Here is a 22,955-nt window from a genome sequence, read left to right on the forward strand (position 1 = left end):
CAGTTCAATAAATTAGATCTTCTGGCCATTAAAGTAACAAATGCTATTATCCGACAGGCTGAAGAAGACAAAGATCTATGTCCTACCATTGGCAATCCAAAAGTTGCCGTAATAGGATGGGGTTGTAAATCAAAACGTAGAACTGTTGAAATAATATCAAAAATATCTTTCCAATATTTTTCCAAAAGAGGACAGGACCAAAACATATGAGTTAAAGAAGCTACCTCAGAGTGACATCTGTCACAAATAGGGTTTATATGGGAATAAAAACAGGCTAATTTATCTTTGGACATATGGGCTCTATGCACTACCTTAAATTGTATTAATGTACGTTTAGCACATATAGAAGAAATACTAACTAATTGAAAAGTTTTATTCCATTTCTCTATAGGTAGACAAAGTTGAAGTTCTCTTTACCATTCATTTTTAATTTTATTAGATATAACTGGCTGTAATTTCATAATTATATCATAAATAATTGCTATTAGTCCCTTCTGAAATGGATTTAAACCTAAAATTTTATCAATAATATCAGTAGGATATGAAGTCGGAAAGGTAGGCAACGAAGTATTTAAAAATTTTCTTATTTGTAAGTATCTAAAAAAATGGGATCTAGGCAAATCAAATTTCTTAGATAACTGCTGAAAAGACATAAAACAGTTATCCAGATATAAGTCACGAAAACATATTATACCTTTCGTTTTCCATATCAAAAAGACTTGGTCCATAACCGAGGGTTGAAAAAGAAATTAGATATAATAGGACTTGATAACATAAATTCATTCAGGCCAAAAAATTTACGAAATTGAAACCATATTCGCAATGTATGTTTAACTATAGGGTTAAACATTTGTTTATTCAATTTAGATAGTACAAAAGGAAGTGAAGTTCCTAAAATGGAAGCTAAAGAAAACCCCAGTACAGAGTGGCCTTCAGGGTTTAACCAATGTGGGCTTGGAGTTGTATTCCAATCTTGTGTCCAAAATATTAAATATCGAGTATTAATTGCCCAATAATAAAATCTTAGGTTAGGCAATGCCAAACCACCATCTTTCTTGGATTTCTGTAAGTATTTTTTACTTAATCTGGGATTTTTGTTTTGCCATGTATAAGAGGAAATTTTAGAATCAATAGTATCAAAAAAGGATTTAGGAATAAAAATTGGTATCGTTTGAAATAAATATAAACATTTAGGTAAAATAATCATTTTAATAGCACTGATTCGGTCAATCAATGATAGAGACAATGGGGACCACTTAGTAATCAGTTGTTTAACCTGATCAATTAACGGTAAAAGGTTGAAATTGGATAGATCCTTATGTCTCTTAGGAATTTTAACTCCTATATAAGTAAAATAGTCAGTAGTCACTCAAAATGGAGAATTTCTATAAATGGAAACCTATATATTTAATGGAAAAAGTTCAATCTTACCTAGGTTCAGTTTATAATCAGAAAAACTACCAAACTGAGCAAGCAAAGTTAATACTGTCGGAATAGATTTTCCTGGGTTAGAAATATATGATAGGACATCATCTGCATGCTTATGAGTCTCATTTCCATGGATAATACTAAATATATTAGGGGAGTCGCGAATAACAATAGCTAGCGGTTCCAAAGCAATATCAAATAGTAGTGGACTAAGAGGACAACCCTGCCTAGTACCACGGAATAGATGAAAAAGAGGGGATCTTTGATTATTAGTAAATACCGAAGCCAAAGGGGTGAGATATATCAGTTTAATCCAAGATATCAATATCGAACTAAAATTAAATTACTCAAGGGTGTTAAATAAATATATCCATGTTTAATATCCAAACGTTACTTAAAATGTTATGATGCTATTGACTTATAAGTGACTTATGTAACCATATAACAATTACAGCACGGAAACAGGCCACCTCTGCCCTTCTAGTCCGTGCCAAACGCTACTCTCACCTAGTCCCACCGACCTGCACTCAGCCCATAATCCACCATTCCTTTCCTGTCCATACAGCTATCCAATTTAACTTTAACTGATAATATCGAACTTGCCTCTACCACTTCTGCTGGAAGTTCATCCAACACTTACTTCAAGCTCCCCGTCCTCCCCTGATAATTGACTTATCACTATATTCATGCCAGGAAAATATGCGCTGTGTGTTTACTATTAAATTCGTTAGATAAAGCCTTTTAGAAACAAAATTGACTGTATTAGCCACTTATCACCTATATTTCGGTCGTGATTAACAACCTCCCCGAACAGAATCGTCAAAGATGATTTGTAGAAAAAAATCGGCATGTACATGCATGCGCATGTCACTCATGTGCACACAGGTGCCAGCGCAAGGCTTCGTGGTCATGACAGTCTTTCTCAGGGTAAGCACAACGTATTTGACTGCTACTCTTGTCCGTTGGCAACCCTACCCCCCCCCGCCCCCCAGTCAGCCGGTCCGCAAGAATACTGTCAATTTACGAAACATGTATCACACTACTGGCGCTTCATATTATCTGATTGCTAAAAAGTTAAGTTTGCAGGTAAGATAAAGTGGGGCACAAGGAAGTTGTCCTTGTTTGTTTGTCTCGAGTGAACTGCCCCAGAGCCTGCCACTACCGCCAGGCTTATATCTGTATGCAATACCCAGATGAATTGGAACCAGATGTATCAGCTGATGCTACAGGAAGGTATATCATAGGAATACCCTAATGTCCCATTTACAAGGTAAATAATCTAAGAAAGCATACCTCAGTGTATATCTTGTCAGCCTGGTGAACATTACTTGTTGCCATTGGCAATCCTTCATATAAACCTCCAGTGGTTTAAATGCATCTCATGCATTATCTCTGCTCATTAGAGGAAAATGCAACTTTCTAAGATCCGGCAGCAACTTTCTAAGATCCAGCAGCAAGCCATGGGAAAAAAAAATCCATCAGCTTGATGTGAAATCGCTTGCAGACACTTGGATGAGGCACAAATTACATGATGGCTTCTAAACCTTTAAGTGCTCCTCTATCTTTCAGCAGGTCAACTGTATCGTTCCGTGCAAAATTCTGACCAGATCTCATTGGTGCTGTTACAAGGATATAACCCTTAGTAATAATGATCAGAGAGGCACAGAGGGAATCTGAAATTACTGACAAGTGCCTTTATTGTCTCATTGGAAGAGCATGTGAATTTACACAACCAAATACCTGTGTGCACACCTGCTAAGTTTTCCTGACCCTCCATGAACAGTCAAAGAACAGAAAGGGTAATGCCTGGAAAAGGAGTGTATCCTGGCCATGTATTCCCAGTGGTCCTGATCTAATCTTCGCGTGTCCATGGGCTACTCCACATCCAATATGGTTGTGGCTGGAGAGTTGTCGCTGTTTTGCATTCAAAGCCTCTGCTTTTATGTTGTTTGCTTACCAGTTCAAATGTTGCATTTCGGTGTCATTGGTGAGCCTATAAGGGATTCCCATTGGAGGTAGTCCAAGAGCTACACAATTTCATGCCGTAGGTGACTTCTTTTGTTCTACGAATAAACTCTTTTCGGGCTTCCAGCTGGATACAGGTGTCAATTTTAAACAATGTTTCAATGAAAAACTCTCCCATCTTCATCAGGAATGAAGCCTGGGCATACCTAGTCCGGTGGTATTTACCACCGTCATCTATTCCTCCTGACTGGTTATTCCTAATCCAAACAGGTTTCTGCTCTCCCACCTTGTTTACAATTGAATTCCAGTTCTTACTTACAGTGAGACCTTCATCTTTACCAAAATATTTTTCCCCCAGTTTTATTTCAATGGCTTCCTTCACCAGCTGGTCCCAAAAGCTATTGGTGTGGCACAGTAATTTTGTGTCGTCGTAGTCAATCCTATGGCCATTGCGAATGCAATGTTCTGTTACCACCAACTTCTCCAGGTAACCCAAATGGATACACCTCCTGTGTTTCTTGATGCGGGTTTCCACTGTGCATCCTGTCTGGCCAATATATGCTGCTCTGCATTGACAGGGAATCCGGTAAATGCTAACTTACCTAAGTTCCAGGTCATGTTTGATCCACATAAGCTGTGATTTGTGCTTCTTTATGGGTTTGTAGGTGGTATTAATCTAGTATTTCTTCAGGATCCTGGTGATCCTTCCAGAAACCATGGAAATATAGGGAAGACAGGTGGCAGTGATATTTTCCTCCTCGTTGTTAGGAACTGATGAATGGGGTATAAATAACACCTAATTAGATATGCCTAGACATCATCCCTGATGAAGATGGCAGAATTTGTCTTTGTATCGTTGGTTAAATTTGATACTTGTACCAACCTGGAAGCCCGAGAAGAGTTTATTCATTATATATGCTGGGAAAGTACTAATTCCTGTTTCTTTAGTTCTCTTCAACTCTGGTTCAAACCAGTCAAACCAGCTCACTCAGACTCTGGACCAAAATAATGATATTATTTCCGCAACCTTCCATTGTACACAATATACAGCTTATCTGAGAATGATCTCAGGTTTAGCAGGTCAATAAAAGAAACTCCTCGTGTCCACATTTAATTGCTTTGATTATATTATCTCAGAGCAAGAATCAGTTCTCTACCAATTCACAAGATGGAGGCTACAGAGCAGCTTCACAAAATGTCAGCCTTTATTCCTTCAAACACATGGCAAGAACAAAGACAATTCATTTGTCTACTTCTGCAGTCCTTCATTCATTTGAATTCATTGATGTGTAGACTGTAGATATTTCTGGCCAACAGTGATGAGTAGGTGTATAGTGGCATTTATTCTCATTGGATTATGGATGTTCTGAATAAGGCATAATGCTTGCGGTGGAAGGAAGGGACCTCAAGCCATACTGAAGGATTGATTTGTTTCACTTACCTCAGGTGCAAGAAGACCAGATTCTGAAATATCCTGAAATCATATTTTAAACTGGAGCTGTCTGAAAGCAAGGTTTATTTAAAGTTTGATTTTGTCACTGGCTTATCAAGTTCTATCAGAATGAGAAAAGGTTAAGCAAAAGCATTACTTATAAAAATTATAAGGTCGATCTATCACAAAAGTGAACCGGTTAGACAGGCTTAAATTAGAAGTGTGTTGGCGAGAAATCAATGTCAAGGTTCCTTGAGTAGCAGAGTCACAATGGTTTGTCAAACAGTTTCTTTCCTGCTCTGATTTGGGACATTAGGAGCAGGAACATCATTATCAGACTGATGTATGAAGACTGCAGGCTCAGGCAATATCCAACTGCAATACGGCTGACTTGTGACTCTGATCTAACCACACATCAGGCCAAGCTGTCCCTGTACTTCAACAAGACTGGGATCTATGTTTGTATCTCAATCTCATATTTTTTCTTTCCTTGTAAATTCTTCTGACAAAGAAGGAGCTCATTTGGCCCACTAAATGTCTGCCACCTTTGAAAACACTCTTGGGTCATTGAAGAATACTTCTAGGGCCGTAATAAACTACACGTGCAGGATGGGTTGCACCTGCACTGGAAAAGGTCCAATATCCTTGCTGACAGATTTACTTGTGCTGTTGGCAAGATATTAAATCAATTTCACGGGGGATTGGGTCACAGAATAGGTTCACAGTTGGAGTGAGGTTCAGTCAAATATCAAAGGAAGAGAAGTCTAATGGCAAGGCAGGCATAGGCGTGATAAGTCACATAAGGTGACTGGAAGGCTAAATATAACATGGAATATGCACACAGGGGCCACTTTATTAGGTACCCTTGATCGTTAAAGCAAATCTCTAATGATTCAATCATGTGGCAAAAGGTTCAGTTGTTGTTCAAACCAAATGTCAGAATGGGGTTGAGATGTGATCTAAATAGCTCTTCACATGGCTTTAGACCACCTGGACAACACAAGCACCTATGTCAGGATGCTGTTCATTGACTAATGCTCAGCATTTAATACCATCGTTCCCACAATCCTGATTGAGAAGTTGCAGAACCTGGGCCTCTGTACCTCCCTCTGCAATTGGATCCTCGACTTCCTAACCAGAAGACCACAATCTGTGCAGATTGGTGATAACACCTCCTACTTGCTGACGATCAATACTGCTTAGCCCACTGCTCTACTCTGTATATTCACATGACTGTGTGGCTAGGCATTGCTCAAATACCATCTATAAACTTGCTGAAGATACTGTGGCGACCCACTTTCGGGCACACACGAACCGGCTCACAACAGCGCGTGCAGGCAGAGGGCCGGCCCCAAAAAGGGCGCCAGGCCATCTTCACCAGCAGGGGGAAAATCCCGCGCGCGGAAAGGGTCTGGGAATATGCATTCCCCACAGCAGTCCCGCCCCAGGGAGGGCGGGAACGGGAAGGCTTTAAAGCAGGCCGCAAAGTTTGAATAAATCTTTTTCATCGCAGCACTAACTCACCGACTCCGCATCTGTTCACGCACACCGCTACAATTGGTGACCCCGACGGCCCAAACGATATTTGGACCAGAGATGACCAACGCCGCATCTGTTAATGCAGTTTCGTTAAAACTGCCAAGCTTCTGGACGCTGTGACCCCATTTATGGTTCGAACAAGCAGAAGCACAATTCCACATTCGGCAGATAACCTTGGAGTCCACTCGTTACTACTACGTGCTGAGCTCTTTCGACCAGGAGACTGCTGCACAAGTTGAGGAGTTTATACAGTCGCTCCTGGAGAACAGCAAATACATAGCATTCAAAGCCCTGCTCATAAGGACTTTCGGACTCTCACGGCGCGAACGAGCACGCCGCTTAATGCACCTGGATGGTTTGGGAGACAGGCCGCTGTCAGCATTAATGAACGAGATGCTGGCCCTGGCTGAAGGACACAAACCCTGCCTCATGTTTGAGCAGGCGTTCCTAGAGCAACTGCCCGAGGACATATGCCTGCTGCTGTCCGATGCAGATTTCAGCAACCCCCGGGAGATGGCGGCCCGAGCAGGTGTGCTGTGGAATGCCAGGAAAGAGAGAGGGGCGCCCGTCGCACAGATCACCAAGCCGTGTGCTCAAAGACAGACCAGACCAGGCCCGGCAGCAGAGCCTACAAAACCCGGCGACGGGAGTGAGGAGCCCAACGAACAATGGCGTTTCTACCACCAGCAGTGGGGCACAGAGGCCCGCCGCTGCAGACCACCCTGCAAATTCCCGGGAAACGCCAGGGCCAGCCGCCGCCGATGGCTATGGCGGCTGGCCATCAGGACAGCCTCCTGTACGTCTGGGACAAGCAGTCTGGACGCCGCTTTTTGGTCGACACCAGAGCGGAGATCAGCGTCTTACCTCCAACGAGTTATGACACCCACAACAGAGAACCGGGACCCACCCTGAGGGCCACAAATGGCAGCACAATACGAACCTACGGCACCCGCACGGTGCGGCTGCAGTTCAGCTCCAGCCGGTTCACGTGGGACTTCACACTGGCCGCCGTGGCCCAACCACTCCTGGGGGCGGATTTTCTACGAGCCCACAGCCTGCTGGTCGACCTGCAAGGGAAGCGATTAGTCCATGCCAAGATTTTTCAAACGTTCTCCCTGGGTGAACCACAGTTGCCAGCCCCACATCTGGACTCCATCACGCTGTCCGACGACGAATTCATCAGGGTCCTGGCGGATTTCCCATCAGTACTGACACCGCAATTCATGGCAGCCATGCCCAGACACGGAGTACAGCACCACATCCCGACTCAGGGACCACCCCTCCACGCCCATGCTCGAAGGCTTCCCCCGGACAAGCTCCGACTGACAAAGGAGGAGTTCAAGAAGATGGAGGAATTGGGGATCATACGACGGTCCAACAGCCCATGGGCCTCCCCTCTTCACATGGTGCCCAAGGCAACGGGGGGCTGGAGACCATGCGGTGACTACCGCAGACTGAACGAGGCTACAACGCCAGACCGCTACCCTGTGCTGCACATTCAAGACTTTGCAGCAAACCTACACGGCGCAAGGATCTTTTCCAAGGTAGACCTCGTCTGGGGATACCATCAAATCCCTGTACACCCGGACGACATCCCCAAAACAGCACTTATCACCCCGTTTGGACTTTTCGAATTCCTCCGAATGCCGTTTGGTCTAAAGAATGCCGCACAGACTTTCCAGCGGCTAATGGACACGGTGGGACGCGACCTGGACTTTGCATTCATCTATTTGGATGACATCCTCATAGCAAGCAGTAGTCGGCAGGAGCATCTGTCCCACCTCCGCCAGCTCTACTCCCGCCTGAGCGAATTCGGCCTTACAATCAATCCAGCCAAATGCCAGTTCGAACTCGACACCATCGACTTCCTGGGCCACAGGATTACTAAAGACGGGGCAATCCCGCTGCCCGCCAAGGTAGACATGGTCCGCAACTTCCCCTGACCCAACACAATCAAAGCCCTGCAGGAATTCGTGGGTATGGTGAATTTCTACCACCGTTTCCTCCCCTCAGCAGCCCGAACCATGCGCCCCCTGTCCACTTCAATGTTGGGTAAGGGCAAGGACATTACCTGGGACGAGGAGGCCGCAACTGCTTTTGTTAAAACCAAAGAAGCCTTGGCAAACGCCGCGATGCTAGTGCACCCCAGAACGGACGTTCCTACTGCCCTCACGGTGGACGCATCCAACACAGCAGTCGGTGGAGTGCTGGAACAACTCATCGAGGGTCGCTGGCAACCCCTGGCATCCTTCAGCAAACACCTACGACCACCTGACCTCAAATACAGTGCTTTCGACCGGGAGCTATTGGCACTATACCTGGCAATCCGGCATTTCAGGTACTTCTTAGAAGGTAGGCCCTTCACTGCGTTCACAGACCACAAACCGTTTACCTTTGCGTTCACGAAGGTGTCCAACCCCTGGTCATCCCGCCAGCAGCGACATCTGTCCTACATCTCCGAGTACGTGACGGACATCCGGCATGTCTCTGGAAAGGACAACGTCGTGGCGGACGCACTATCCAGGCCTACCATACAGGCCCTGTCCCAGGGGGTGGACTATGCAGCGCTGGCAGAGGCACAGCAGGCAGACGCTGAGATCCCCAGTTACAGGACTGCAGTCTCCGGTTTGCAGCTCCAAGACCTCCCCGTAGGCCCAGGTGAGAGGACCCTACTATGTGACGTAGCTACCGGCCAACCTCGCCCCGTCGTCCCAGCAGACTGGTGCCAGCGGGTTTTTGAATCCATTCACAACTTAGCGCACCCCTCCATCAGGACAACCGTCCGGCTGGTCGCCAACAGGTTCGTGTGGCATGGACTACAGGAACATGAACCAGAGGTGATTGGAGAGATTGTGGTGAAGGAACTCTTAGGAGGCAGTGATCATAACATGATTGAGTTTACTGTGAAATTAGAAAAAGAGAAGCCGAAATCTGATGTGTCGGTATTTCAGTGGAGTAAAGGAAATTACAGTGGCATGAGAGAGGAACTGGCCAAAGTTGACTGGAAAGAGACACTGGCGGGAAAGACAGCAGAGCAGCAGTGGCTGGAGTTTATGCGAGAAATGAGGAATGTGCAAGACAGGTATATTCCAAAAAAGAAGAAATTTTCGAGTGGAAAAAGGATGCAACCGTGGTTGACAAGAGAAGTCAAAGCCAAAGTTAAAGCAAAAGAGAGGGCATACAAGGAAGCAAAAATTAGTGGGAAGAGAGAGGATTGGGAAATTTTTAAAACCTTACAAAAGGAAACCAAGAAGGTCATTAAGAGAGAAAATATGAACTATGAAAGGAAGCTAGCAAATAATATTGAAGAGGATACTAAAAGCTTTTTCGAGTATATAAAGAGTAAAAGACAGGTGAGAGTAGATATAGGACCGATAGAAAATGATGCTGGAGAAATTGTAATGGGAGATGAGGAGATGGCAGAGGAACTGAACAAGTATTTTGTATCAGTCTTCACTGAGGAAGACAGCAGTATACCGAACACTCAAGGGTGGCAGGGAAGAGAAGTGTGCACAGTCACGATTACGACAGAGAAAGTACTCAGGAAGCTGAATAGGCTAAAGGTAGATAAATCTCCTGGACCAGATGGAATGCACCCTCATGTTCTGAAGGAAGTAGCTGGGGAGATTGCGGAGGCATTAGCGATGATCTTTCAAAAGTCAATAGATTCTGGCATGGTTCCGGAGGACTGGAAGATTGCAAATGTCACTCTGCTATTTAAGAAGGGGGCAAGGAAGCAAAAAGGAAATTATAGACCTGTTAGCTTGACATCTGTAGTTGGGAAGTTGTTGGAGTCGATTGTCAAGGATGAGGTCACAGAGTACCTGGAGGCATATGACAAGATAGGCAGAACTCAGCATGGATTCCTTAAAGGAAAATCCTGCCTGACAAACCTATTACAACTTTTTGAGGAAATTACCAGTAGGCTAGACAAGGGAGATGTAGTGGATGTTGTATATTTGGATTTTCAGAAGGCCTTTGACAAGGTGCCACACATGAGGCTACTTAACAAGATAAGAGCCTATGGAATTACAGGAAAGTTACATACGTGGATAGAGCGTTGGCTAATTGGCAGGAAACAGAGAGTGGGAATAAAGGGATCCTATTCTGGTTGGCTGCCGGTTACCAGTGGGGTTCCGCAGGGATCAGTGTTGGGGCCGCTTCTTTTTACATTGTACATCAACGATTTAGATTATGGAATAGATGGCTTTGTGGCTAAGTTTGCTGACTTTACAAAGATAGGTGGAGGGGCCGGTAGTGCTGAGGAAACGGAGAGTCTGCAGAGAGACTTGGATAGATTGGAAGAATGGGCAGAGAAGTGGCAAATGAAGTACAATGTTGGAAAGTGTATGGTTATGCACTTTGACAGAAAAAATAAACGGGCAGACTATTATTTAAATGGGGAAAGAATTCAAAGTTCTGAGATGCAACGGGACTTGGGAGTCCTCGTACAGGATACCCTTAAAGTTAACCTCCAGGTTGAGTCAGTAGTGAAGAAGGCGAATGCAATGTTGGCATTCATTTCTAGAGGAATAGAGTATAGGAGCAGGGATGTGAGGTTGAGGCTCTATAAGGCGCTGGTGAGACCTCACTTGGAGTACTGTGGGCAGTTTTGGTCTCCTTATTTAAAAAAGGATGTGCTGACGTTGGAGAGGGTACAGAGAAGATTCACTAGAATGATTTCAGGAATGAGAGGGTTAACATATGAGGAACGTTTGTCCACTCTTGGACTGTATTCCTTGGAGTTTAGAAGAATGAGGGGAGACCTTGTAGAAACATTTCGAATGTTAAAAGGCATGGACAGAGTGGATGTGGCAAAGTTGTTTCCCATGATGGGGGAGTCTAGTACGAGAGGGCATGACTTAAGGATTGAAGGGCGCCCTTTCAGAACAGAAATGCGAAGAAATTTTTTTAGTCAGAGGGTGGTGAATCTATGGAATTTGTTGCCACGAGCAGCAGTGGAGGCCAAGTCATTGGGTGTATTTAAGGCAGAGATTGATAGGTATCTGAGTAGCCAGGGCATCAAAGGTTATGGTGAGAAGGCAGGGGAGTGGGACTAAATAGGAGAAAATGGATCAGCTCATGATAAAAATGGCGGAGCAGACGCGATGGGCCGAATGGCCTACTTCTGCTCCTTTGTCTTATGGTCTTATGGACTGCGTAAACAGGTCAGTGAATGGGCCAAAACGTGCATGCAGTGCCAAACGGCCAAGGTGCAGCGGCACACCAAGGCTCCGCCGCAGCGGTTCGAACCCACCCGCCAGAGGTTCGACCACATTCATGTGGATATCGTGGGGCCCCTGCCAGTGTCACGAGGAGTGTGGTACCTCCTAACTATGATAGACCGGTTCACCAGATGGCCAGAGGCAGTCCCACTCACCGACACCACCTCCGAATCCTGTGCCCGAGCACTGATCGCAACCTGGGTAGCCCGCTTTGGGGTACCGGCCCACATTACCTCCGACTGGGGCGCCCAGTTCACCTCCAGCCTGTGGTCGGCTATGGCCAGCCTTTTAGGATCACAGCTACACCACACAACTGCCTACCACCCACAGTCGAACGGACTAGTGGAGCGCTTCCACCGTCACCTGAAATCGGCTCTCATGGCCCGCCTGGAGGGGCCTAACTGGGTGGATGAACTTCCCTCGGCCCTGCTCGGAATCCGCACGGCGCCCAAAGAAGATCTGCACACCTCGTCGGCCAAGTTGCTGTACGGCGCACCCCTGGTAGTCCCAGGAGATTTCATACCAGCCTCAAGGGGGCAAGAGGAAGAACCCACGGCAGTCCTGGATAGACTACGGGAGAGGCTCGGTAACCTGGCCCCCATCCCCACTTCACAGCACGGACAGAGCCCGACCTGCGTACCCAAAGACCTGCAGAACTGTAAGTTTCTTTTTGTACGACGAGGCGGACACCGGGCACCACTACAGCAGCCCTATGAGGGGCCGTTTAAGGTGATCAGGAACAACAGGTCCACGTTCGTGCTGGACATTGGGGGGGAGAAAGGAGGTTTTCACGGTGGACCGAGTGGAAATTTAATTTGCCCCAAACCAGCTCCTCAAAATGTAATTCGCTGATGTTCGAATATTTTGTTTTTTTATAAAAAGAAGGTTTTGATAGTGAATTGTTACAGACAGAGTGCCAGGGACAATTCCTCTGCTGTTTAGTTAAGTAAGTTCATGGGTCCTTTGAGCAAAAAGGGATTCAGTGTAATAGTCTATTGAAACGCAGCTGGTTAACAATGGAGTACTCCCCCAGAACAGCACTAGGGCATCAGTCTTTGTGCTTGTCTCTCTGCAGCTAGCTGAAGTTGGCATCAGACATACTAACAGCACAAATCTAGATAGGTGCACACAGGCATACTCAAGATGCAGGCATTCATGATATATACTTGATCTGCACTTGGAGATTCTTCCACTATTCAGAAAAGGTATCATCACTTGACTGAGTGCATCTCCAGGGCATTTTGCAGCTATACCTCATTGAGTTGTTGTCCTCAGAAAATAATTTTATGATATTAACAATGGTGTTTGACAGTTATATTGTCTTGAAAGAATTCAGTGTTATCATAGAGTCATAAAGTCACTCGATAGGCTGGGTCTGTTTCCCTGAGAGCAGGGGATGCTGAGAGGCAATCTGGTAGAATTGTACAAGATGAGAGTCATACAGCACTACAACACAGAGAGAGCACTACAACACAGAAACAGGTCCTTCAGTCTACCTAGTTTGTGCTGAACTGTTATTCCTTCTTGTCCCACCGATTTACACCTGGACCATTGACGCCCATACACCTCCTATGCATATACCTATTATGGCAAACAAAGAATTACTTTCTTCTCTGTTGTATGTGGTAACATATATGTTACAATTTCAAGGGGGACAAAAATGAATGGAGGGTCCTAGTGAAGGGTCTTGCTCCAAAATGTCAACTGTACATCTCCCTCTATAGATGCTGTCTGGCCCACTGAGTTCCTCCAGTGCTTTGTGAATTGCACAAGGGACTACCGATGCTAGAACTCGGAGCAAGAAACGATCTAGTAGAGGGGGCATCTTACAGAAACCTATTGAGTATTGAGAGGCCCAGAGTAGATATGGAGGGAATTTTCCCTGTAGTGGAGGAGTTGAAGACCAGAGGGCAGGGACTCAGATTAGAAGGATGTCCTTACAGAGTAGAGATGAGGAACAATTTCTTTAGCTGGAGAATGGTGAATCTGTGGAATTCATTGCCACAGACGGATACAGGAGGGCGTCATTGGATCTATTTAAAGTGGAGCTTTATAGGATCTTGATTAGTAAGGGGAGAAGGCAGGAGAATAGGGTTGATAGGGATAATAAATTAGTCATAATGGAATGATGAACAGACACAATGGACTGAGAGGCACAATTCTGCTCTAGTATCTGATGGTCTTATGGTTTTCTCAGTAGGTCAGGCAGCATTCATGGAAGAAAAAGCATGGTCGAAATTCCAGAATGAGACCATGTATCAGGTCAATCTTATGTGCATGTGTGCATAAATGTTCCCGTAATCAAATATATTCTGTATGTATATGTAAATTTTACCTACACTTGTATGTAATAATTTAACATTCCCAATGGAGGATAAGTTTCATTGCAGGATCCTAATCTGAAATGTTGACCACTCCTTTATCTCCAAAAATACTAATTCGTCCATACAATTCTTCTGACATTTTGTGTTTACTGACGATTTCAAACCTGGTTATATGTGAGATTCATAATTCCTTCTACAGTATATACTACAGTTACCCACCTGAATAATACAACAGGAACAAATGCTGGAGGAACTCAGCAAGTCAGGCAGCATCAATAGAGGGAAATAAACAGTTGACCTTACAGACTAAGACCCTTCCTCTGATAAAGTCCGGATGAATGGTCTCAGCCTGAAATGCCTACTGTTTATTTCAGTCCGTAGATGACATCTGATCTGCTGAGTTTCTCCAGCATTCCATGTTTTTGTTGCCCAGATTTTCTTCATCCGCATGACTTGTTGTGTCAGAGCTACTCACTTGGGCTACTCCGACATCTTGGTCCAAATGAGCGACCAGCACCTTCAAATAAACAAGAGAAGATCAGCAGACCCATGGGAGCCTGCACCGCCTGTTGGTTTCTCTCCATGTTGTACCTCCATCTGATTGGTAATGGATCACCAGTCCTTCATCACTTTTGGATACATGTTTGGGTTGACAGTAACAGTTCAAAAAGTCAGCTTACTGCAATCTTCTCAAAGGTGATCAAGGACAGGCAATAAATGAATACAAAGAATGTTGATATCCATTGGCACAACATTAAAGGTTGCAGAATTATTGCTGTGAAGTATCTGTGTTTGCTGTTTGACACACCGTACCTGTATGCTTAACAAGCATAATCAAATAAATCATGCAATGGGTCTAATTTTAGGGGTCATAGGCCTTTTAGAACATTGTAAATATGAGAAAATCTGCAGATGTTAGAAATCCAAAGTGGCAGATACACAAAATCTCAAGAGTCCTGCCAAAAGGTCTCGACCCAAAACTCTTTTCCATAGAAGCTAGGCACATAAAAGTTGCTGGTGAACGCAGCAGGCCAGGCAACATGCATAGAAGCTGCCTGGCCTGCTGAGTTCGTCCAGCATTTTGTGTATGTTGCTTGGATTGCCAGTATCTGCAGATGTTCTCTGGTTTATGATTTGAAATGTACAAAATGCTGGAGGAACTCAGCAGGTCCGGCAATGAATAAACAGTCCACATTTCAGGCTGAGGTCCTCCTTCAGGACTGAAAAAGAATAAAAATGTGGGGAAACGGAGAAAGAGGCTAGCTAGAAGGTGATAAGTGAAGCCAGGTAGGGCCAGAAGACCATAAGATATAAGAGTAGAATTAGGTCACTTAGCCCAGCCAGTCTGCTCCAGTATTTCATCATGGCTGATCCATTTCCCCCCTCAGCTCCAATCTCCTGCCTTCTCCCTGTATCCCTTCATGCCTTAAATAATCAAGAATCTATCAACCTCTGCCTTAAATATACCCAATGACTTGGCTTCCACAGATGCCTAAGGCAATGAATTCCACAGATTCAACAGTTTCTGGCTGAAGAAAATCCTCTTCACCTCCATTCTGAAAGGACACCTCTCTTTTCTGAGGATCTGTCCTCTTGTTAGATTCCCACAGGATAGGAAACATCCTCTCCACATTCAATCTATCAAGGCTTTTCAACATTCAATAGGTTTCAATGAGGTTACACCCTCATTCTCCCACCCTCTGCATCCTGGTGTTTGACAGACATCTTTTGCCTTTAATGGGTTCTATTGGGGTTCTTTGTTTTGTGGCTGTGGTAAGGAGAAAAATGTCAAAGTTGTATAAAGTATACGTACTTTGATAATAAAGTGAACTTTGAACTTTATTTACCATTAATGAATTTCTCTCTTATATATCTTCTATGTCACCCTTATATGTCTTTATTGTGCCCTTTATTATCCTCTTTCCCATTGTTCTTGTCATTTCAGCACTTCTGGCCTCCACCCTGTCATGAACCTCCTGTTCTCTGGTTTGGCTGCATCCTTAATGTCTTTATCTCCAACTTTGCCAAGCTCTGATGGAAGGTCTTTAAGCTGAAGCTGTGGGCCACATCTTATTGATCAGTGCTTGTACCACAACTCTGATACTGTGCTGGGCGCTCACTCCACTTTCTGTAGCTGTGTGGCTCCTGGTGACCACCAAGCACTTTCCCTTGGCCCACACCCCCAACCCAATGGTCACAACCCCCAGCATCTCTGCCATTCAAAATCTACTGCAATTGGCAATCAAGGACCACAAGACCATAAAACATAAAAGCAGAATCAGGCCATTTAGCTCATCGAGTCTGCTCTGCCATTTCCATCATGTCTGTTTTATTGTCTCCCTTAACCCCATTCTTCTGCTTTCTCTCTGTAACCTTTGACACCTTTACTAATCAAGAACCTATCAGCCTCTGCTTTAAATATACCTAATGACTTGGCCTATTACAACTGTTCGTGGCAATAAATTCCACAGATTCAACACCCTCTGGCTTAGGAGATTTCTCATTATCTCTGTTCTAAAATGATGTCTTTCTACTCTGAGGCTCTGTCCTCTGGTCCTAGACTGCCCCACAGACAGAGTTCCTCCCCACTAACAACCAACAGTGGCTTCTGATGTCTTGTCCTGATGAAGTATTGTCAATGTCTTCAAGCGTCTCTGGTTTAGAAATAGTTGCACATTTAAATAATTAATTAAATGTCAATTTTAAAAAATAGAAACAATCAGTTCACTTAGAAATTAGATTAATTTATCTGATTAGTATATTGATATTGATTAAAATATAAATAAAAGCAAACAGATCACTTATCTTTATTTACTGTGTTAAAAGTCAGATGTGACATCCATAAACTGATGGATCAAATACAAATGTAATTAGTCTGTCTGCTCGTTACTTTAGGAATGTTCTAGATTGAATAATGTGTCCAGGGATACAACAGATGGTTGAAGCAAGGATGTGGAGTTTCAAATTGAATGATGTGTATTCTCTATACATTTGCTGGGCAGCTGTAAGTGTGATCTAACTCATCAACTCTGTTTCTCTCTCTCCACGGATGCCGTCTGACCAATTCAGTATTTCCAGCTCTTTCTATTTTCTTTTCTGATTTCTGGAACCCACAGCGATTTCATTTTGTATGACGAACAGCTGTTTACTTGATTTAACTTGAACAGGCACGGCTTGACGTCTATCTTTTTAATTAATCTTAGTTATTGGGAAAAATGTTAGTTGCACTAAGCACTGAGTAAAATAAGACTGAAATGAGAAATGAGAATGAGAACCAAGCCAAAACCCTTCTGGTCCTGAAGAAGGGTTTCAGCCTGAAACACCATCTGTTTACTTATTTCCTTAGATGCTGCCTGACTGCTGAGTTTTTTAAATTGAGGTACAGTGCAATATAGGCCCTTCCAACCTTTCAAGTCATGCCACCCAGAAATCCTCCCACTTAATCCTAGCCTAATCATGGGAATCACCAATTAACCTACCAATCTATATGCCTTTGGACTGTGGGAGGAAACCGGAGCACCTGGAGGAACCCACACAGTTATGGGGAGAATGTACAAATTCTTTACAAGCAGTGGCAGAAATTGAACCTGTGTCACCTGGTTTGGAAAGCATGGTGCTAACTACTATGCCACCGTGGCTCTAGCAATTTGTGTTTGTTGCTTTGGATTTCCAGCATCTGTAGGCTTTCTTGTTTATAAAATGTAAATCTTATACTTTCTTTAATGTCCAGCGTTCTTTCCTAGGTATAGAGTCCTAGATCCATACAGCAAGGAAACAGGAACTTTGACGATCCTAGACCATGCCAGCTAAGACACCTAAGATATCTAGGATAGTCCCATTTAGTCATGTTTGGTCTATATCCCTTTAAACCTTTCCTCTGCATGTACCTGTCCAAGTTTTTTTAAATTGTTGTCAATGTACCATATGACCATAAGACATGGAGAAGAATTAGACTATTTGGCACATCAAGTCTGCCATACAATTAAGACTGACTTATTATCCACCTGAACCCCACTCTCCCAGCATCCTTTGGCACCCTTAATAATCAAGATATTTCTCCATCACCTTTTCAGGCAAAGCTCTTCTTGATAAGTGGGAGGCCATCAAAATTTTTTTTTTTTGAGAGTGCAAAGCTTATATATGTCTGTCAGAATAAAAGGTAACGATAACAAGTGCCAGGAACTTTTGGTTTTCAAGAGGTATTGAGGCCATGGTTAAGAGAAAACAGGAGATGTAAAGACATTGGCTTTGTGGGAGAAGCTAGAGGGTGGTAGTAGAGGGTTGCCCTCTGACCGGAGGACTGTGACTGGTGGTGTGCCGCAGGGAATGGTGTTGGTCCTTTGCTGTTTGTCATCCATATCAATGATCTGGATGAAAATATGGTTAACTATATCAACAAATTTACAGATGACAGCAATACTGGGGGTGTAGCGAACAGTGAGGAAGGCTATCATGGCTTGCAGAGGGATCTGCATTAGCTGGAAAAATGGGCTGAAAAATGGCAGGTGGAATTTAATACAGACAAGTGCAAGGTTTTGCACTTCAGTAGGACCAACTAGGGGTAGGTCTTACACAGTGAACAGTAGGGCACTGAGGAGTGTGGTAGAACAAAGAGATCTGGGACAGGTCCATAATTCGATGAAAGTGGTGTCACAGATAGACAGGGTTGTAAAGAAATCTTTTGGCACATGAGCTTTCATAAATCAATGTACTGAATACAGGAAATGGGATGCTATATTGAAGTTGTATAACACATTGGTGAGGCCTAATTTGGAGAATTCTATACAGTTTTGGTCACCTACCTACAGGAAAGGTATAAAGTTGGAAGAATACAGAGAAAATTTACAAAGATCTTGCTGGGTCTGAAGGACCTTGGTTATAAAGAAAGATTTAATAGATTAGAATTGTATTTTTTAAAACATAGAAGATTGAGAGGAGATTTGATAGAGGTATACAAAATTATGAGAGGTATAGATAGGGTAAATCCAAGCAGACTTTTTCCACTGAGTTGGGTGGGACTACAACCAGAGGTCATAGGTTAAGAGTGAAAGCTGAGAAGTTTAAGGAGAGCATGAGAGGAAATTTCTTCACTCAGAGGGTCATGAGAGTGTGGAATGAGCCGCCAGCACAAGTGGTTGGTGCATGTGAGCTTGATTTCAATGTTTAAGAGAAGTTTGGATAGGTATATGGATAGTAGGGATATGGATAGGAGGGTTATGGTCTCGGTGCAGGTTGATGGGAGTAGGCAGATTAAATGGTTTCGGCATGGAATTGATGGGGCTAAGGGCCTGTTTCTGTGTTGTGCTCTATGACTCTATGACCTTAAAAATCTATCAGCCTCAACTTTAACTATACCCAATGTAAGTGTCTCAACCACTTCCTCTGGCACTCACTGTGTATACTGACTACCCACTGGATGAAAATGTTGCCGTATCAGTTTGTTACTAAATCTGTCACTTTTTACCGTGAATCTATGCCCTGTTCTACATTGGTGAGACCCATCGTAAATTGGGGGACCGCTTCTTCGAGCACCTCTGAACTGTCTGCCACAAATGGGACTTCCTGGTTTTCATTCCTATTCTCTTTTCTGTTCTGAGAAGTCGGTCCATGGCCTCCTCTTATTCCAAGACGAGGCCACTCTTAGGGTGGAGGAGCAACATCTTATATTCCATTTGGGTACCATTGAATCTGATGGCATGAATATTGATTTATTCTTTCAATAAACAATTTCCACCACCCCCTCCTCCCATTCCTTTATTCTCCACTCTGACCTTTTATCTCTTGTCAACTGCCTATGACTTCCCACTGGGTCTGTCTTCTCCTTATTTTTCTCCAATGGTCTGCTCTCCTCTCCTATGAGATTCTTTCTCCTCCAGCCCCTGACCCACCCACCTGGCTTCACCTGTCACTTGGCAAGCTAGCCTCTTTCCCCTCCCTTCACTTTTTTATTCTTGCATCTTCCCCCTTCCTTCTGAATCTTGAAGAAGGGTCTCAGACCGAAACTTCAACTATCTATTCATTTCCACAGATGCTGTCTGACCTGCTGAGTTCCCCCTGCATTTTGTGTGTTTTGCTCTGGACTTTCAGCATTTGCAGACTTCCTTGTATTTACCCACATCCTTGTTCCAGATAAGACCCAGCAACATCTTTGTAAATTTTCTTATTCAACGGCCTTGGGAAGAAGATGTTTTCATTTTGATTACGCTTCTGCATAGAAATTACTTCTGTTCACAAATGTAATCTATATGTAGGAAGATGCTTTGAAAAGTTTTAAAATTCCATTGCCCACGTTTATTTTGCAAGTTCTTTGTTTCAATTACTGTATAATTCTGTTTTGTATAACTTTAACTAACTTAAATATGTATGTTGCTGTCTGCAGGTTATAGCTGTTCAATAAAGAATTCCCTGGTTTCTTTGAAATGTAGGTAGCAGTAACACAGGCATGATTACAAACTATTGTGCTTTGCAAAAAGCGGTAGAAGTAAATAGATCAGCAATTCCTGAAGTTGTATTCTCAGTGCTTCCATACAATTATGGCTAATGGCCCCCTTTCCTGATCATGGAACCAGTGTGCATGCCGGTAGCAGGCTGGACACCAATCATTGGATGTCTGGGGTTTTCACTCTCCCAGCAAGGGACCTCTTGACCTCCACAGGTTTTTGAGCAAGAGAAGTCAGGTGAGGTGGGGAGGTGGCACTGGAGTTAAAGTGCATGCTGGGATTGCAATGCAACTTTAAATTGCATCCACCCAACCTTTTGCAGGAATGGCACAGAATTGCTGTTGTGACCTTGTTCGTGTGATTTCAGCGTCCAGCTATGGGTTTCCATTTTAATTTTTAAAAATGCTTTATATATTAGAATTTTAAATGCATACAAAGCAGAACTTTCAATCAATATTTTCATAAGAGACCATTTGCTTAATATCAGCACATTACTTATCCTTCATATCTAGTACAGTGCAAAAGTCTTAGGCACACATACATAGCTGGGATATATGTACTGTACTGTAATAATTTTATGTATTGCATTGTACCATTGCCACAAATACATATATCATGACATGTGAGCAATGATAAACCTGATTCTGATATGGCTCTCCATTGTGGTTGAGAGTGGGTAGGAGGCTGGGAGAGGGGAACCAAAGTTGGGAAAAGTGGAAGTGAGAGAGGAAGGAGCGGACACACCAGAGAGACGTACTGTAATGATCAGTGAACTGATTGTAGGAATCAAATGACCTTGCCTGGTGTCTCAAGGCTGGGTGCGTCTGCATCCACGCCATACCCCACCCCTGCTACTCCTGCTCTGCAACCTGTCCCACGCCCCTCCCGCGGTGCTCCACCCTCACCGTTCCCAACATCCTTTGCTCCTGCCTGATTTACAAACTCATTCTCCACTCCCTGTTGACAAATACAGTACTGTGCAAAAGGTTCAGGTACCCTAGGTTGGGGCTTGCCTTCAGACAGTTGCATTGTACTGCACTACGCATGAGCAAATTGTTCTTGATTTCTTAATGCAAGCCACAACCTTTCTATCCACAATAGATGAGAGCTTGAACTATGGCTCCTCTCCATTCAGCTTTGTCCAGTTTTAGCCTATTGCTCACAATTTATTCCTACCCTTAAAGGGTTAACATATGAGGACTGTTTGATGATTCTGGGCCTATTTTCACTGGAGTTTAGAAGAATGGGGTGGGATCTTATTGAAGCCTACTGAATGTTGAAAGGCCAGTTTACAGTGGACATGGAGAGGAAGTTTCGATAGCGGGGAAGTTAAAGATCAGAGGATATGGCCTCAGCATACAAGGACATCCTTTTAGAACAAAGATGAGGAGGAATTTCTTTAGCCAGAGAGCGGTGAATCTGGAATTCATTACCACAGGTGTCTGTGGAGGTCAAGTCATTGCGTACATTTCAGGCAGAGGTTGATAGATACGCAAACAACAGGAGTTCTGCAGATGCTGGAAATTCAAGCGACACACATCAAAGTTGCTGGTGAACGCAGCAGGCCAGGCAGCATCTCTGGGAAGAGGTATAGTCGACGTTTCAGGCCGAGACCCTTCGTCAGGACCAACTGAAGGAAGAGTTAGTAAGAGATTTGAAAGTGGGAGGGGGAGGGGGAGATCCAAAATGATAGGAGAAGACAGGAGGGGGAGGGATGGAGCCAAGAGCTGGACAGGTGATTGGCAAAGGGGATATGAGAGGATCATAGGACCGGAGGCCCGGGGAGAAAGACGGGGGGTGGGGGGGAGAAACCCAGAGGATGGGCAAGGGGTATAGTTAGAGGGACAGAGGGAGAAGAAGGAGAGTGAGAGAAAGAATGTGTGTATAAAAATAAATAATGGATGGGGTACGAGGGGGAGGTTGATAGATTATTGATTAGTCAAGGCATGAAGAGATATGGGGAAAAGGCAAGAGATTGGAATTGAGAAGGAAAATGGATCAGCCATGATGAAAATGGTGGAACAGACTTGTTAGGCCAAATGGCCTTCTTCTCCTCCTATATCTTATGGTCTTGTGGTCATAAAACACCATAAGGCATAAGAACAGAATAGCGTCATATGGTTCATTGAGTCTACTGTGCTATTCAATCATGGCTGAATTATTATTCCTCTCAAATGGTCCAATGGACTTTATGGAGAGTATACTAGTTTGCAGAGCTCCATCGCAGTCAACACTTTCCTCTGGAAGACTGATGAATTTTAGATAGGTCTAATGCTGTGTTATTACTGAGCTAGTAATAGTTGCCTCTGTGTGCGTGTCATGGGAACAATTTTTGCAGCACAAGCAACAGTGTTGCGTGGATCTTATCACACACCTCGAAAATGTGTGTTGCCAAGTCATTTTGTTAATGAAGGAGATGTGATTCTCCCACACGAGATCCTGTGAAATAATGATGCTCAGGAAGCTGAGTGCCGAAGCAGCGTTAACTGCGGAGTTGTTGATGATGATTGGGTGGAGCGGAGACACATTTCTCGTGAGATCGATATGCACCTCTGCGGTTTTGAAGGCATTCAGCTCCTAACTTGCTTACTAATTCCAAGTC

The sequence above is a fragment of the Mobula birostris genome, chromosome 1, assembly GCF_030028105.1.
Source record: "Mobula birostris isolate sMobBir1 chromosome 1, sMobBir1.hap1, whole genome shotgun sequence".
Classification (NCBI taxonomy): Eukaryota; Metazoa; Chordata; class Chondrichthyes; order Myliobatiformes; family Myliobatidae; genus Mobula; species Mobula birostris.